Source organism: Schistocerca cancellata, chromosome 1, assembly GCF_023864275.1.
Source record: "Schistocerca cancellata isolate TAMUIC-IGC-003103 chromosome 1, iqSchCanc2.1, whole genome shotgun sequence".
In the NCBI taxonomy this organism is placed as follows: domain Eukaryota; kingdom Metazoa; phylum Arthropoda; class Insecta; order Orthoptera; family Acrididae; genus Schistocerca; species Schistocerca cancellata.
In genome coordinates this window covers 1173728130-1173745351 of record NC_064626.1, presented here as the reverse complement: position 1 = coordinate 1173745351, position 17222 = coordinate 1173728130, and the positions used below count along the sequence as shown (strand labels likewise).

The window sequence follows — 17222 nt, the reverse complement described above, 5'->3', positions numbered from 1 at the left end:
TGTTACACTGTATATAGGAACTTTCGGGTTATTGAACACGTATCAATAATTACGGATTTTTGTAGTTGTATACATACGTTTGGATGTAGCTGTATTGCGTTGATGTACTGGTGGACATTGTGTGGTATGACTCCTGTAGTTGATAGTATAATCGGTATAATGTCAACTTTATCCTGATGCCACATGTCCTTGACTTCCTCAGCCAGTTGGATGTATTTTTCAATTTTTTTCTCCTGTTTTCTTCTGTATATTTGTTGTATTGGGTATGGATATTTCGATTAGTTGTGTTAATTTCTTCTTTTTATTGGTGAGTATGATATCAGGTTTGTTATGTGGTGGTGTTTTATCTGTTATAATGGTTCTGTTCCAGTATAATTTGTATTCATCATTCTCCAGTACATTTTGTGGTGCATACTTGTATGTGGGAACGTGTTGTTTCATTAGTTTATGTTGTATGGCAAGTTGTTGATGTATTATTTTTGCTACATTGTCATGTCTTCTGGGGTATTCTGTATTTGCTAGTATTGTACATCCACTTGTGATGTGATCTACTGTTTCTATTTGTTGTTTGCAAAGTCTGCATTTATCTGTTATGGTATTGGGATCTTTAATAATATGCTTGCTGTAATATCTGGTGTTTATTGTTTGATCCTGTATTGCAATCATGAATCCTTCCGTCTCACTGTATATATTGCATTTTCTTCTTCTTCTTCTTCTTCTTCTTCTTCTTCTTCTTATTATTGTTATCATTATCATCGTCAAAAGCCATTTGATACCCACTGCTGAAAAAATACCTCCTTTAGACTTTCCCGTATATTATGATCAACAACTGTACGCATTCATGTTGGCTTTCCACACTTCCTAAAGTCATCTACCCTCATTCCATTAGACAGCCCCGGTCCTTTAATCTCCTTTGCAATCACAAAGAACGTCCTTTTCCGCTATAAAATTCATACGTCTGGGTACATGCCCCGTGTACCTCATTTTTATTTGCATATCATTCATAATGATTCCACACCGATCTCTTCCCCGGTACATTTATTTGTTTTCATGTTTCTCCCAGGAATTTACAAAATGCCCCCTGCCGTTTCTCGCTGAGTTCGTTCTTGAATGGTTTTTCGCATAAAAAGTTTTAAATATTTCTAGTGATTTTCAAAACCTTATTACTAATCTTCCTTTCCTAAATATTCGGGTTTACGCTGTGTGCATCCCCACATTCTTTACTGTGAGCGGAACGTTCATAAAATTTCAAACTTCTGGATAATTGATGTTCAACAGGTTTGTGCACAACTGTCGTAAACCGAGAGAATGGGTATTCTGTGGTAGCTTTCAAACTTCCCACCTCGTCATTAAAATTGTACGAAGCTGCGCTTTCAGCAAAGTCCCAAGAACAATGAACACAGCAGCGTTCCGTGTAGACATAACGCAGTGTGTACGTAATTAATAACAAGTCTGTCGAAGCGTGCTCTGCTTAACACTCTGCAGAGTGGAAGCGCTCTCTGGCGACACTTCTTACAAGCTTCCAAAGAAGCTTTCGGGCACTCATCGTGCCCGATTTTCTACAATTTTCCGCTGGCTATACTACTCAAACGTCACCTGAACTCTGCGACGACGCTGTCGGATAGTAGTGAATTCACTACAACCACACAAGATTGGAAGTGAGGGAAAAAAAAATTTTTTTTAGTCATGTAAACGCTGAGTTGATCATTTGTGCCAATCGTTATACGCATTATATGGAGTGTGCTACTTCCACTGCATCAAAGTGGAACCTCCGTTGTTCGAAAGGATATGGAAAGTGCTCGTGAATGCCTGAGTCTGTAAAGCCAACGCTCTTTTTGCTCAGTTGGAAGACCCTGCGAATGGCAAATAGCTGGATACGAGTCCGAGCACGGAATCCAGTTTTGAAATATAAATGATTCATCGGCGTACACTATGCCAAACACAAAACCGGATTGTGGAGTACCTTAACGTGATATTTTCACGAACATTGTTCCTTTGAAAGCTCACTGTAAACAAACAGTTCTGAACGATTTCCTTAGTAGTGAAATGTCCGCGTTTTGATGGTTTATCAAGTGCGGTTAAATTTTTTTAATTTTATTTACTGGACCAATTGGTAGCTTGAAGTTTTCCAGGCCACAGTTTAAATTGTCATTATTGTCTGGCTTGTATTCCCTGAAGCACACATGAACATGTTTTTGAGGCTTGTTGAATTAACACCATCTGTTTGTGTGTTTTAGAAGCTTTGTCTTGTTAGTTTGTGTTCTCCCCCGTGTGTACAACGACCTGCCTGAGGAGAAGGGAAAGCTGGGCCTGTTGAATGTTGGAGAGTAAAAGGGCTCGTACCAAGAGCGGCAGTTCATGTGTAATGAAAGGAAAGCTGTGTAATCCTGCTTTAAGTATACGCCTCCAATTATAACCATTATCTCTTGATGCGTGAGTGGTGGCTTAATTTTAAAACCACGAGTTTGTTTAATGATCCTGTGTTGAACTATTGCAGAAGTTAACTCTAACGTCATTTACTTGTCAGCTTGAATTTGTTTTAACAATTTCTATAGTTAATTAGAGTAACGTTTTTATGAGAAACATTGTCTTAAAATTTTATGCTCTGTGTTTTTTTTTTTTAATAATAAGTACCAAGGAATGAAACTTGCTGAGAGAGTTACATTGTAATAAAGTCAATAATGTTTGAGAATTGTGGCTTAGTTCTTTCATTAACTGAACCTTTCCTGCGTTAGCGTGAAGCTCCGCTACAGCATGACTGATGTGTCAGGCATGCAGGTGCTGCGCGGGATTAGCCGATCGGTCTAAGGCGCTGCAGTCATGGACTGTGCGGCTGGTCCCGGCGGAGGTTCGAGTCCTCCCTGGGGCATGGGTGTGTGTGTTTGACCTTGGGATAATTTAGGTTAAGTAGTGTGTAAGCTTAGGGATGATGATGATGTTTGGTTTGTGGGGCGCTCAACTGCGTGGTTATCAGCGCCCGTACAATTATCCAATCTTTGCTCAGTCCAATTTCGCCACTTTCCTGGATGATGATGAAATGATGAGGACAACACAAACACCCAGTCATCTCGAGGCAGGTGAAAATCCCTGACCCCGCCGGGAATCGAACATTTGAACATCAGGCATTATAATATAATAAAATAATGGAATAGATGATAATAAAATGCGTGGCTTTTTAAAATGTATTGAATTAATGAGATTAATTTTTCAGCATGAATAACAAGCACAATAAGCTGAGCTATGCCTGGAAATAAGTTCGTATTAGTTCATATTATTTCGCAGGGCGAAGTAGTTTCTTTCTCCGCTGTAGATTTGTGCTTACCATTCTTTATAATGCTACGTTTGGTCGCCGTGTTCACCTTTGAAGTCTTGACCGTGTTCCCATTAAGCTTATCGGATCTTCGTAATTTTCCAAAGTACACAGGTGGGCTTCAGTTCTTGTAATTATTGTACTATTTGAAATAACAACTCACACGACCTTTCTGTTAATAAAACAATACTGTATTTTTCTAAACGGTGCACATATGAAATACATACTCCTCACTTATTCATAGCGACCCCAAAATGGCGGTCTACAATTACTCGCTAAAAACGGCGTGCTTCTCACTCGTTCACTAGCTGAGCGGCAATCCTTCCTTCCTCCTACTCTGTTTTTTAACAACTGAAAGTCAAAAAATACATGACGGTAGGCATAGGCTCTATGATGGGCTACCGCTTCATCTTCTCTCTTTGCCTTTAAAGAAGACGAAAACATAAAGGAAATGCAAAAGGTTTATCACAGAATGCAGGTACTTTTACACAATCTGATGATACCTCAAAAGTGTGAAACGCGGCATTGACATTCAATAATTTCGCAACCATGACTGTTTTTGTTCCGAAATAAAAACAACCAAATACGGAGTTCAACGTCACACGACTTATTGCAACGTGCTATCTCCTAGGTTCTGCTTGTGATGTAAAACTGATGCTGGATCTCACTGGGCGCGTTCCTTTCCAGGAGGCAAACATCTCACGTGACAATTTCTTTCGCGCTTCGAAGTGTAGTGGAACTTGAAATTCCAGGCTGTGACGTCAGCAGCTCCTCGTCCACTATCGTCTTCACGTCCTTGAAGGGCCCCTCTGACCCCGGACTCGTCACGGTGCAACCGTAGTACGGAACAATTTGTGAGCCCCAGATGAACAATATCTACAACATCTTGGTTACTTTTGTTCCTCGGAATTGTTAGGTGCCGCATGTAATGTCAGACGACCGAGCACAGCTACACAGTACAAGACAAGGCGCCGGGGTCAGCGAGTGCTGACGGCATCCCGCCTCGGCCAAGTGAGCACTTCCTCGACCTCTTTACGCCGCGTTAACGGCGACATAAAGCTGCATTTGTCCGGCCCGCCGCCTGTTGCCCTTGATGAGTAGATTAGGCCGCTGTACTGGCCCGTCTCGCCACCGACCGGCGGCATCAAAAGACTCCATTACGCCGGCGCCGCATCGCACGCGAGGTGGGAAGAACGGCTCGGCTCGGCTCGCAGTTCGCTACCGAGTGCACGGCGATTGTTCCGCCCCAGCGTGCGGGTCATACCTGGCACCGCCCTCAAATGAGCCGAACTAATTCTCTGCTTCTGCGCTGATGGGACCACGCCCACCAGTAGGGCGCTGCAGACACTTCGCAGCTTTGGCACCCCGTACAAGTCAGGGACGCTCTACAGCCACACTGTGCCGCGCGGTATGTCGCCCAAGCTGCAAAGTGAATAAACCGCAGTCATTTCTCCAGTTCCACTCCCGTTCGGGAGTGATACCCGGAAAGAAAGATTGTCGGTTTCCCTCTGCATGAAACCAAATTTCTGTAGTTTACGGCCATAACCATTACGCGATAGGTATGTTGGAGGAAGGAATATGTCAATTGACTCGTTTTGGTACTTCGGTGGTGGTATTTTACGTGTAAGACTTCGCGATAGATAAGCATCTCCTACAGCAAATTGTTAAGCTTCGCCGCACGGGACTAGCCGCGCGGTATGAGCCGGCACGGTAGCTCAGCGTGTTAGGTCAGCGAAGTGGCCATCTTATGAAAAAAAAAAAAAAACTGAGAAGTCTTCCTAGAAGGACTTCGAGTGCCGTCATGCGACATCCACACAGAACAGGTAGAAAGAAGGAAGGAGAAAATGGTTAAAGGCGCTGTCTTCCGTGTGGAAGAACCCGGGTTCGATTCCCGGTATCCTCACATTTTTCTCTCGGGTAGGGAGTTATCTGTCGGGGTCCACTGAGCCTCGTGTGCCCAAACTGGAACTGGTTGAATAAACACGCAGCGGCATCATCAGGATTCGTCTACCGGCTGTAATGGTCAGCCGCGCGGGATTAGCCGAGCGGTATAGGGCGCTGCAGTCATGGACTGTGCGGCTGGTCCCGGCGGAGGTTCGAGTCCTCACTCGGGCATGGGAGTGTGTGTTTGTCCTTAGGATAATTAAGGTTAAGTAGGGTGTAAGCTTAGGGACTGATGACCCTAGCAGTTAAGTCCCATAAGATTTCACACACATTTCAACATTTTTTTTTTTTTTTTTTTTTTGTTAAGCTTTTCCGTGATAATTTCAAACATACTCTGTTTCAGCGAAACAGTCGCGAAGCACGCTGCTTTTTGATTTGCAAAAGCACCGCTATCCGCTTAACACAATGCTTTTCTTTTCAACAATGAAACACGCCAACAGCCGTGCAATTGAGATATTATTTTATTTTATCTACCAGTTTCGGCATTCCATTGTGCCATCTTCAGGACCAAAACGCACATATAAAAAATAAACGGTATTAGCATACTGGGGCCATACGTTGCAAATTGCAATCAAGTCTTGAAGGAAGCACTTGGGGGTCCGGTTTAGAAATCACGACATCCAGGAACTTTTTGACCCCAGCACGCCAATGTCGTTTATTTTTGACAGATGCATTTGGGGCTTAAAGACAGCATAATGGAATGCCGAAACAGGTATTCAAAATAAAACAAAACAACGTCTCAATTGCACGGCTGTTGGCGAATTTGATCGTTAAATACTTGAACAGACGTTGCCCCATGTCCACAAAGGATGAACAGAGACCTATGTTTGTCTCATTACTCATCCATATTTGTTTGAACACCTGTGTGTCATCTTCCGAGCGTCTCCGTTTTATTTCTGTAGCATTTAATGTAAAGTTTTTTTAAGCTTTCTTTAATTTACACTTAAAACTACGGGATTTCTCACCTCAAACTGCATTAACTTTAAAAAATGGTTCAAATGGCTCTGAGCACTATGGGACTTAACTTCTGAGGTCATCAGTCCTCAAGAACTACTTAAACCTAACTAACCTAAGGGCATCACACACATCCATGCCCGAGGCAGGATTCGAACCTGCGATCGTAGCGGTGGCGCGGTCCCAGGCAGTTGCGCCTAGAACCGCTCGGCCACCCCGGCCGGCCGTTAACTTTAAATATTGGATTATAAGGGTGGTCTGTTTTTTATCCTCTTTATGGCATGGCAGGCCAGATGAAACGGTCTGAGACACTTGTTCATCGAGGAGCCGATCAACATTTGTTTCCCCGTTAGTTACTTACTTGTAATGATTTTATCAGTTTTTACGGTTCCGTACCTCAATCGGTACAAACGGAAACCTTATAGGATCAAACCGAGCGAGGTGGCGCAGTGGTTACCTCGCTGGACTCACATTCGGGAGGACGACGGTTCAAATCCGTCTCCGGCCATCATGACTTAGGTTTCCCGTGATTTCCCTAAACCGTTTCAGGCAAATGCCGGGAATATTCCTTTGAAAGGGCACGGCCGATTTCCTTGCTAATCCTTCCCTAACCGTTAAACACTAATCTCCTCCTCCTCCTTATAGGATTACTTTGTTGTCCGTCTCTTTTTCTGTCTGTCTGACTGTTAAGATCCTTTTTCCCCAGGAATGAGTAGAGGTAACAAGTTGAAATTTATGTCACATACTAAGGTCTTCGGTCCCTTGTAAATCAATGCAGTCGAAAGATACGGCCATATATGTCACATATATTAATAGTCGCAAACTCACTCGTCAGAACCTATAGGTGAACTGTCTACATCATGTCGGGCCTGGTGGTCCAGCGGTGAAGCACGTAGCGAAAGGTCGGACTACGAGTTTTTCAGTGTTCGTTTCAACATAGCCTTCGTCTTTCAGTGAAGTAAAGGGTCGCCACAAACAACACGTGGTTAGAATTCCACGTTAAACTATAGATCCCATTTCCCCAGTTGGACACGCAAGTTGTTGCGATGCACCTCAGACTCGAGGGCTCCCGACACCAAGTAATCGCACACCGATAGATGAGAAGACCTGGGCGGCCAGCTATGGCCGCATCCACACGGCCCTCTGCTAACAACTCTGCCAACTGTGAAAATCGTTATATATGACGGTTGTATCTGTTCCCGAAAGAACAGTTACCGTGGATGACCATGCAGCTTTGCTAGAAATGAAATGATAATTAAATGGACACCCTAGCTGCAAACAGGCGTTGATGTACCTCATTGGGGACATGTTGAAAATGTGTGCCCCGACCGGGACTCGAATCCGGGATCTCCTGCTTACATGGCAGACGTTCTATCCATCTGAGCCACCGCGGGCACAGAGAATAGTGCGTCTGCAGGGACTTATCCCTTGCACGCTCCCCGTGAGATCCACATTCCCAACATGTCCACACCACTACATTCGTAGTGCGCCTAATAGATGTTTGCCCATCATACTCATTACTCGTGGCAGATTAATCTACCAAGTCCCGTACGAGTTCGGGCAAAGCGTGTGCGTTCGCACAAGAAGGTCAATGGCCGGGAAGCCATATTTTAACTATTATATGAAGGTTGTATCTGTTCCCGAAAGAACAGTTACCGTGGATGATCATGCAGCATTGCTAGAAATGGAATGATAATTAAATGGACACCCGAGCTGCAAACAGGCGTTGATGTACTTCATTGGGGACATGTTGAAAATGTGTGCCCCGACCGGGACTCGAACCTGTGATCTCCTGCTTACATGGCAGACGCTCTATCCATCTGAGCCACCGCGTGCACAGAGAATAGTGCGTCTGCATCCCTCGCACGCTCCCCGTGAGATGGGCAAACATCTATTAGGCGCACTACGAATGTAGTGGTGTGGACATGTTGGGAATGTGGATCTCACGGGGAGCGTGCAAGGTATAAGTCCCTGCAGACGCACTATTCTCAGTGCCCGCGGTGGCTCAGATGGATAGAGCATCTGCCATGTAAGCAGGAGATCCCGGGTTCGAGTCCCGGTCGGGGCACACATTTTCAACATGTCCCCAATGAAGTACATAAACGCCTGTTTGCAGCTAGGGTGTCCATTTAATTATCATTTCATGTGAAAATCGTGTTATGTGCTCCGAGATTCGGCCGGCTGTATGGGCAGTTGCTCCTCCGTTAATGCTGCCACATGTCGTTTCCACTCGTCCGAGGCACTTCCATTTGCCCCACCTTGCAGATGCCGGTCACCTCGACAACAGCGCCACCTAGCCACTCCTGCATCCTATTTGCGCATGCCCGATCTCCTTCGAGTGTCCGGACTACGTTACCACTATTGTATTTACAGCCCACGTAGCTTGTAGTTGCTAACCCGATGAATCATCTGAATCTTTCGAGCACGAACTCCAACAAACCAACTACTCTAAATACACTACTGGCCATTAAAATTGCTACACCACGAAGATGACGTGCTACAGACGCGAAATTTAACCGACAGGAAGACGATACTGTGATATGCAAATGATTAGCTTTTCAGAGCATTCACACAACGTTGGCGCCGGTGGCGACACCTACAACGTGCTGACACGAGGAAAGTTTCCAACCGATTTCTCATACACAAACAGCAGTTGACCGGCGTTGTCTGGTGAAACGTTGTTGCGATGCCTCGTGTAAGGAGGAGAAATGCCTACCATCACGTTCCTGAGTTTGATAAAGGTCGGATTGTAGCCTATCACGATTGCGGTTTATTGTATCGCGACATTGCTGCTCGCGTTGGTCGAGATCCAATGACTGTTAGCAGAATATGGAATCGGTGGGTTCAGGACGGTAATACGGAACGCCTTGCTGGATCCCATCGGCCTCGTATCACTAGCAGTCGAGATGACAGGCATCTTATCCGCATGGCTGTAACGGATCGTGCAGCCACGTCTCGATCCCTGAGTCAACAGATGGGGACGTTTGCAAGACAACAACCATCTGCCCGAACAATTCGACGCCGTTTGCAGCAGCATGGACTATCAGCTCGGAGACCATGGCTGCGGTTACCCTTGACGCTGCATCACAGACAGGAGCGCCTGCGATGGTGTACTCAACGACGAGCCTGGGTGCACGAACGGCAAAACGTCATTTTTTCGGATGAGTCCAGGTTCTGTTTACAGCATCATGATAGCCGCATCCGTGTTTGGCGTGATCGCGGTGAACGCACATTGGAAGCGTGTATTCGTCATCGCCATACTGGCGTATCATCCGGCGTGATGGTATAGGGTGCTATTGGTTACACGTCTCGGTCACCTCATGTTGGCACTGACGGCACTTTGAACAGTGGTCGTTACATTTCAGAGGTGTTACGACCCGTGGCTCTAACCTTCATTCGATCCCTGCGAATCCCTACATTTCAGCAGGATAATGCACGACCGCATGTTGCAGGTCCTGTACGGGCCTTTCTGGATACAGAATATGTTCGACTGCTGCCCTGGCCAGCACATTCTCCAGATCTCTCACCAACTGAAACCGTCTGGTCAATGGTGGCCGAGCAACTGGCTCGTCACAATACGCCAGTCACTAATCCTGATGAACTGTGGTATCGTGTTGACACTGCTTGGGAGCTGTACCTGTACACGCCATCCGAGCTCTGTTTGACTCAATGCCCAGGCGTATCAAGGCCTTTATTACGGCCAGAGGTGGTTGTTCTGGGTACTGATTTCTCAGGATCTATGCACCCAAATTGCGTGAAAATGTAATCACATGTCAGCTCTAGTATAATATGTTTGTCCAATGAATACTAATTTATCATCTGCATTTCTTCTTGGTGCAGCAATTTTAATGGGCAGTAGTGTATTAAACTTACGACGTGAGTTTAGTTAGATCAGAATTTAGGCGAGCCGTGACGTAGGCGCGTTAGCACTGCGGTAGACCAGTGCAGGGGCGCCGCTACGGAGCCTCCCCGCGGCCTGGCTGTGTGTTGCGCAGTGTGGGCGGCCCTCGCGATCGGCACAGGTGGCGAGCGCCGGGCAGTCACGCCGCTGGGAGACCGCCGCGCCGCGCCGTCACGAAGGCGATCGCCGGCCTATCTGGCCCGGCATCGCCCGTGCCGTGACTGCGCCGTACCGCGGCGAGGCTGCGCTAGCTGGCCTAGGTCAGGCCACGGCCGCTGTCGCCGTGGCGGGTGGCGGGCAATGGGCGCCGACGCCGCCTTCTCTCTGCGTGACAATCACTCCCTGCCCGGGCGGGCCCCAGAGTCACGTGACCGTGAAGCGCGGCTTGAGGCGTGGTTGCGGACCCGGCACGGAATGAAAAGTATCTGTACTCGTATTATTTTTGAATGCATTACAGGAACAGCAGTGATCAATGTCTTGTAGATAATTACTATTAAAAACAGTCTTGATCACGATTTATTGGAGATTCTCCAACAGAAAGGGGTTCCTACTCAATGGTCTGAAGATGACCACAGTAGTGGTCGAAACCGGTCACCTTGTTAAATAAATCGTGATCAAGACTGTTTTTAATAGTAATTATCTCTACTCGTGACTAGTATCTTAACAGTGCCAACGACCTTGCCGCAGTGCTAACATCTGTTCCCGTCAGATCACCGAAGTTAAGAGCTGTCGGGCTTGTATGGGTGACCATCCGGTCTGCCGAGCACTGTTGGCAAGCGGGGTGCACTCAGCCCTTGTGAGGCAAACTGAGGATCTACTTGATTGAGAAGTAGCGGCTGCGGTCTCGGAAACTGACATATGGCCGGGAGAGCAGTGTGCTGACCACAGGCCGCTCCAGATGTGGAGAACTAAAGACCTATATCTCTAACGTCGATCAGCTGTAAAATTTTGGAACACGTTGTAAGTAGGCTGTTTAGGTTTTTATATAGGTAACGCCACGTAGCGCTCTGTATGTAAATCACTGGCTGTGCTGTGTGCAGTCTGTGGCTAGTTTGCATTGTTGTCTGCCATTGTAGTGTTGGGCAGCTGGATGTTAGCGCGTAGCGTTGCGCAGTTGGAGGTGAGCCGCCAGCAGTGGTGGATGTGGGGAGAGAAATGGCGTAGATTTGAAATTTGTAAGACTGGATGGCATGAACTGCTATACATATTATGATTATTAAGGTAAATACATTGTTTGTTCTCTATTAAAATCTTTCATTTGCTAACTATGCCTATCAGTAGTTAGTGCCTTCCGTAGATTGAATCTTTTATTTAGCTGGCAGTAGTGGCGCTCGCTGTATTGCAGTAGTTCGAGTAACCAAGATTTTTGTGAGGTAAGTGATTTGTGAAACGTATAGGTTAATGTTAGTCAGGGCCATTCTTTGGTAGGGATTTTTGAAAGTCAGACTGCGTTGCGCTAAAAATATTGTGTGTCAGTTTAAGCACAGTCAAGTATAATTTTTCTATGGGGACGTTTCAATGTATTGTGTTCGAGTATAATGACTTTTCTGGGGACTAGAAATCTACTCTGTAGGAATCAGCATAGGTTTAGAAAATGACGATCGTGTGAAACCCAGCTCGCGGTCTTCGTCCACGAGACTCAGAGGGCCATAGACACGGGTTCCCAGGTAGATGCCGTGTTTCTTGACTTCCGCAACGCGTTCGATACAGTTCCCCCCAGTCGTTTAATGAACAAAGTAAGAGCATATGGACTATCAGACCAATTGTGTGATTGGATTGGTTCGTAGATAACAGAACGCAGCATGTCATTCTCAATGGAGAGAAGTCTTCCGAAGTAAGAGTGATTTCAGGTGTGCCGCGGGGGAGTGTCGTAGGACCGTTGCTATTCACAGTATGTATAAATGACCTTGTGGATAACATCGGAAGTTCACTGAGGTTTTTTGCGGATGATGCTGTGGTATATCGAGAGGTTGTAACAATGGAAAATTGTACTGAAATGCAGGAGGATCTGCAGCGAATTGACGCATAGTGCAGGGAATGGCAATTCAATCTCAATGTAGACAAGTGTAATGTGCTGCGAATACATAGAAAGAAAGATCCCTTATCATTTAGCTACAATATAGCAGGTCAGCAACTGGAAGCAGTCAATTCCATAAATTATCTGGGAGTACGCATTAGGAGTGATTTAAAATGCAATGATCGTATAAAGTTGATCGTCGGTAAAGCAGATGCCAGACTGAGATTCATTGGAAGAAGTCTAAGGAAATGCAATCCGAAAACGAAGGAAGTAGGTTACAGTACAGTTGTTCGCCCACTGCTTGAACATTGCTCATCAGAGTGGGATCCGTACCAGATAGGGTTGATAGAAGAGATAGAGAAGATCCAACGGAGAGCAGCGCGCTTCTTTACAGGATCATTTAGTAATCGCGAAAGCGTTACGGAGATGATAGATAAACTCCAGTGGAACACTTTGCAGGAGAGACGCTCAGTAGCTCGGTACGGGCTTTCCTTGAAGTTTCGAGAACATACCTTCACCAAGGAGTCAAGCAGTATATTGCTCCCTCCTACGTATATCTCGCGAATAGACCATGAGGATAAAATCAGAGTGATTACAGCCCACACATAGGCATACCGACAATCTTTCTTTCCACGAACAATACGAGACTGGAATAGAAGGGAGAACCGATAGAGGTACCCTCCGCCACACACCGTCAGGTGGCTTGCGGAGTATGGCTGTAGATGTAGATATCCGCATCCAGTGGCGCCTGTGGCTGAGGATGACGCGGCGGTACCTTTGGGCCTTCATGGCGTGTTCGGGAAGAGTTTTTTTTAGTTATCTTACTAACAAAAGTATCTGTATCTTTTCTTTCATAAAAAGATAACAGTAGATACTCTCCATCAGTTCTGATCGCTCTACATCTACTTCTAAATCTGTACTCCACAAGCCACTTTTAGGTGCGTGGCCGAGGGTACTTCTGTACCACTGACCCCCCCCCCCCGTCCCCCCCGTCCCCCTTTTCCTGCTCCAGTCGGCAATGTTCCTGGGATGAACGATTACCGGCAAACCTCCTCAAGGTTAAAAAAAAAGAGTAACACTGCGCTGTTTGTAACAATGTTATTTTATTTGCTACCGGCTTCGGTTCTGAACCATCATCAACGGCAGCTGTACAACATACAAAAGTGGACAACGCGACAACGTCAAATGAAATAAGAAAAACAGGGAAAGTGTAAAATCGGTCAAAATACTCACAAAAACTATCACAGATGTATCACAAGCATGATTTAAAAATAAGTTACCACAGTAAACCATCACTGCCAAGATAACAAAGTCGCAAATTGTTCAAAATGGTTCAAATGGCTCTGAGCACTATGGGACTTAACATCTGAGGTCATCACTCCCCTAGAACTTAGAACTACTTAAACCTAACTAAACTAAGGACATCACACACATCCATGCCCGAGGTCGCGCGGTCGCGCGGTTCCAGACTGAAGCGCCTAGAACCGCTCGGCCACACAGGCCTGCTCGTAAATTGTAACAAGATAAAAACATTGTAAGTAGGCTGTTTAGGTTTTCTTATTGGTAACGCCACGTAGCGCTCTGTATGAAAAATCACTGGCTGTGGCTAGTTTGCATTGTTGTCTGCCATTGTAGTGTTGGGCTGTTGGCTGTTAATAGCGCATAGCGTTGCGCTGTTGGAGGTGAGCCGCCAGCAGTGGTGGATGTGGCGAGAGAAATGGCGGAGTTTTGAAATTTGTAAGACTGGATGTCATGAACTGCTATGTATATTATGATTTTTCAAGACTATTAAGGTAAATACATTGTTTGTTCTCTATTAAAATCTTTCATTTGCTAACTATGCCTATCAGTAGTTAGTGCCTTCCGTAGTTTGAATCTTTTATTTAGCTGGCAGTAGTGGCGCTCGCTGTATTGCAGTAGTTCGAGAAACCAAGATTTTTGTGAGGTAAGTGATTTGTGAAACGTATAGGTTAATGTTAGTCAGGGCCATTCTTTTGTAGGGATTTCTGAAAGTCAGATTGCGTTGAGCTAAAAATATTGTGTGTCAGTTTAAGCACAGTCCTGTATAATTATTCTAAGGGGACGTTTCAACATGATGCATGTTGACGCAAGGACAGCGACTAATGTGCAGCAATACAACTTAGAGGTCACAGATGACAGTCTTGCGCGAATCGAAAGCAGTTGCCATTAAATAATTATGTGATAATCAACTTACAAGATTAAAGTATTACCAGTTCCACACTTGATTGAGGTTACATGAAAATCTCAATAAAATAAAATATAAAGCAACAGATTAAGAAGATTAATGACTATAAGAATACAAAATATTTTACAATCGGTTAAAAAAAAGTTTGCATGTGAAATATAAGCTACAGATCAAGCCATGAAATTAAAATCAGTCAAGCGATATCAGACGAAACTACACATTAAACTGAAATAAGAAGAAAACACAATTTTTAGAAGTAAAGGAAAATATAACATGAATGTAGAATATGTAGATGCAAAACATCTAAAATTTTATACATATGAGCCGGCCGCTGTGACTGAGCGGTTCTAGGCGCTTCACCCAGGGACCGCGCTGCTCCTACGGTCGCAGGTTCGAATCCTGCCTCGGGCATGGACGTGTGTGCTGTCCTTAGGTTAGTTAGGTTTAAGTAGTTCTAAGTTCTAGGGGACTGATGACCACAGATGTTAAGTCCCATAGTGCTCAGAGCCATTTGAACAAGTACGTCTGACCTCCTGTGGGAATCTCGGAGTAGCGAGCATGGAGGAAATGGACAGGGATTGCGGATAAGTGGCGCTCGGTAAAGTGAACATATCAACGATGAATGTGAATGGATGTCATGGAATGTGCGCCCGAACAAATGCAACGGGCAATAAAGAACAAAATAAGATAAAAAGAAACAGTAAGAGAACGGATTCATGTTGATAAAAAAAATGTGGTTAACGTTGGGTTGGGTTGTTTGGAGGAAGAGGCCAAACTGCGAGGTCATCGGTCTCATCGGATTAGGGAAGTACGGGGGAAGGAAGTCGGCCGTGCCCTTTCAAAGGAACCATCCCGGCATTTGCATGGAGCGATTTAGGGAAATCACGAAAAACCTAAATCAGGATGGCCGGAAGCGGGATTGAACCGTCGTCCTCCTGAATGCGAGTCCAGTCTGCTAACCACTGCGCCACCTCCACCTCGCTCAGTAGTGGTTAACGCACCTGCCTAGTAAGCAGGAGATCCCAGGTTTGAATCCCGGCCCGGCACACATTTTAGCTCGTCGCCCCCGATTGTGCGTAGATTGTGCGTAATGTCCCGATGCAGCTGACATCAGTAATTCCTTTCCTTCCTTTCTCCGCCCTCCACCTTCAATGTAGGCGTAACTTTGTTGGCATCGCGTGTCCGCGCCTTTACATCAATGCAATCTGTGCGCCACGCCGAGAATTATTCGCCTTCCCCTCATTATGTGGCCCAACAGATAACAGAGTTACTTCACTTTCATTGGAAAGGAAGGCGACATTGTTACAACCTACATTGCATAGGTAACTGTTGTACGAGGTGCGACAGTAAAGTAATGAGACTGATTTTCTTTGCAAGATGTGGCAACCCCGCAGGCTTGCGTAGGCACAGTATCTTTGACCTTGGTCTATAAGCTTCTAGCCCAAGCAGCACATCGATGCAACTGCTCAGTCGTTGAGTTGTGCTGTAATAAGTCAACACGTGTTTGTGTCTCTCGTCACGGAAATGGAACCGCATAATATTGCGCAACGGGATGCCATTTCTTTTTGCGTTAAATTGGGTGAAAACGCGACGACAACTTACGTGAAGCTTCAGAAGGCTTTTGGAGAGGAGGTTATGTCAAGAGCTCAGGTTTTTCGTTGGCGTAAAATGTTTAGTGAAGGCAGAACGAATGTTGAAGATGAAGACTGCAGTGGGACTACCATGCATGCTTGTGTGCTTCTTTGATTCCAAGGTAATTTTTCATAAAGAGTGGGTGCCTACTGGACAAACAGTTTACCAATATTACTACAAAGAAATTTTAGAAACACTTCGTGTAAGAGTTCTCCGCGCCCGTGCCAACATTGCTGATAATTGGATTCTGCATCACGATAATGAGCCATCCCATACTGCTCTGTCAGTACAGCAATTTTTAACCTCAAAACAAATTTCAGTACTACCACAGCCACCTTATTCACCAGATATCGCTCCGTGCGACTTTTTTCTATTTCCAAGAGTCAAAACGGCGGTCAAGGGACACCATTTTCAAACAACACAATATGTCCAAAAAGCTGTGACGAGGCTCTCGGAGGATATTACAGACGATGAGTTCCAGAAATGTTACCATCAAAGGCAGAAGCGCTGGAAAAAGTGTGCGCAATCAAAAGGGAACTACTTTGAAGGAGACAACACTAAACTTGACTAAAACGGTAAGCTACATTTTTTTTCCACATCAGTCTCATTACTTTATTATCGCACCTCGTATATCCGGCAGTGACCGACGTACACTCTTCGTCCCGTCAACTGTGCAACACATCTGCCACCTGGCGGCCGGTCGCCCCCGTTTTGCTGGGAGCCGCCGGAAGACGCAGCAGTCACTCGCGGAAGCCGCAACAGCACCTGGCGAATCGGCTGACTCACGCAGTTCCTGTCTGCCCGCTTCTCAACTGGGTCTGCGGAAACTGCGAAATGAAGACTAATGCTGCCTGGTAATGCAGCTGCGTGCTCCGACGGCGCACTGCGGCGAGTTCTCCTGTCCCGCGTGGCTAATACGTTCACTGCCTCACATATCGCACGCACGAGCTAAAATTACTTCCGGTTCCCAACGGGCCGCGTACTGCTTGCTACCGTCGCGCTAACAAGGGAAGCACACACAACGCGGGTCACCGACTTTGCCCATCTTTCGCACGACTGTAGTACACACGTTGATATAACAAATGCTGCTGTAGTAGGATACGCTTCACAAGCATTTTAAAAACAATGCGTTCTAAGTTTTTACGAGCCTGCTTAATACCATGCGAGAGCGCCAGTCGCAGAGACGTAAGCGAAACTGGATAGTCCTCTCATTTTCTTTTCCCTGTCTTCTAACAACCATCTGTACTGCTACAAAGAA

The 17222-nt window shown here is 45.7% G+C and overlaps 1 protein-coding gene and 1 non-coding gene across 2 annotated transcripts in view; one reads left to right on the top strand and one right to left on the bottom strand.

Annotated features, from left to right (window-relative positions):
• LOC126140405 (serine-rich adhesin for platelets) overlaps window positions 1-17222 on the bottom strand; it is a 517162-nt gene that overhangs the window by 195373 nt on the left and 304567 nt on the right. The window lies entirely within an intron of this gene.
• Trnat-ugu (transfer RNA threonine (anticodon UGU)) lies at window positions 8202-8276 on the top strand. The gene has a single exon. It is a non-coding gene; the product is annotated as a tRNA-Thr (tRNA).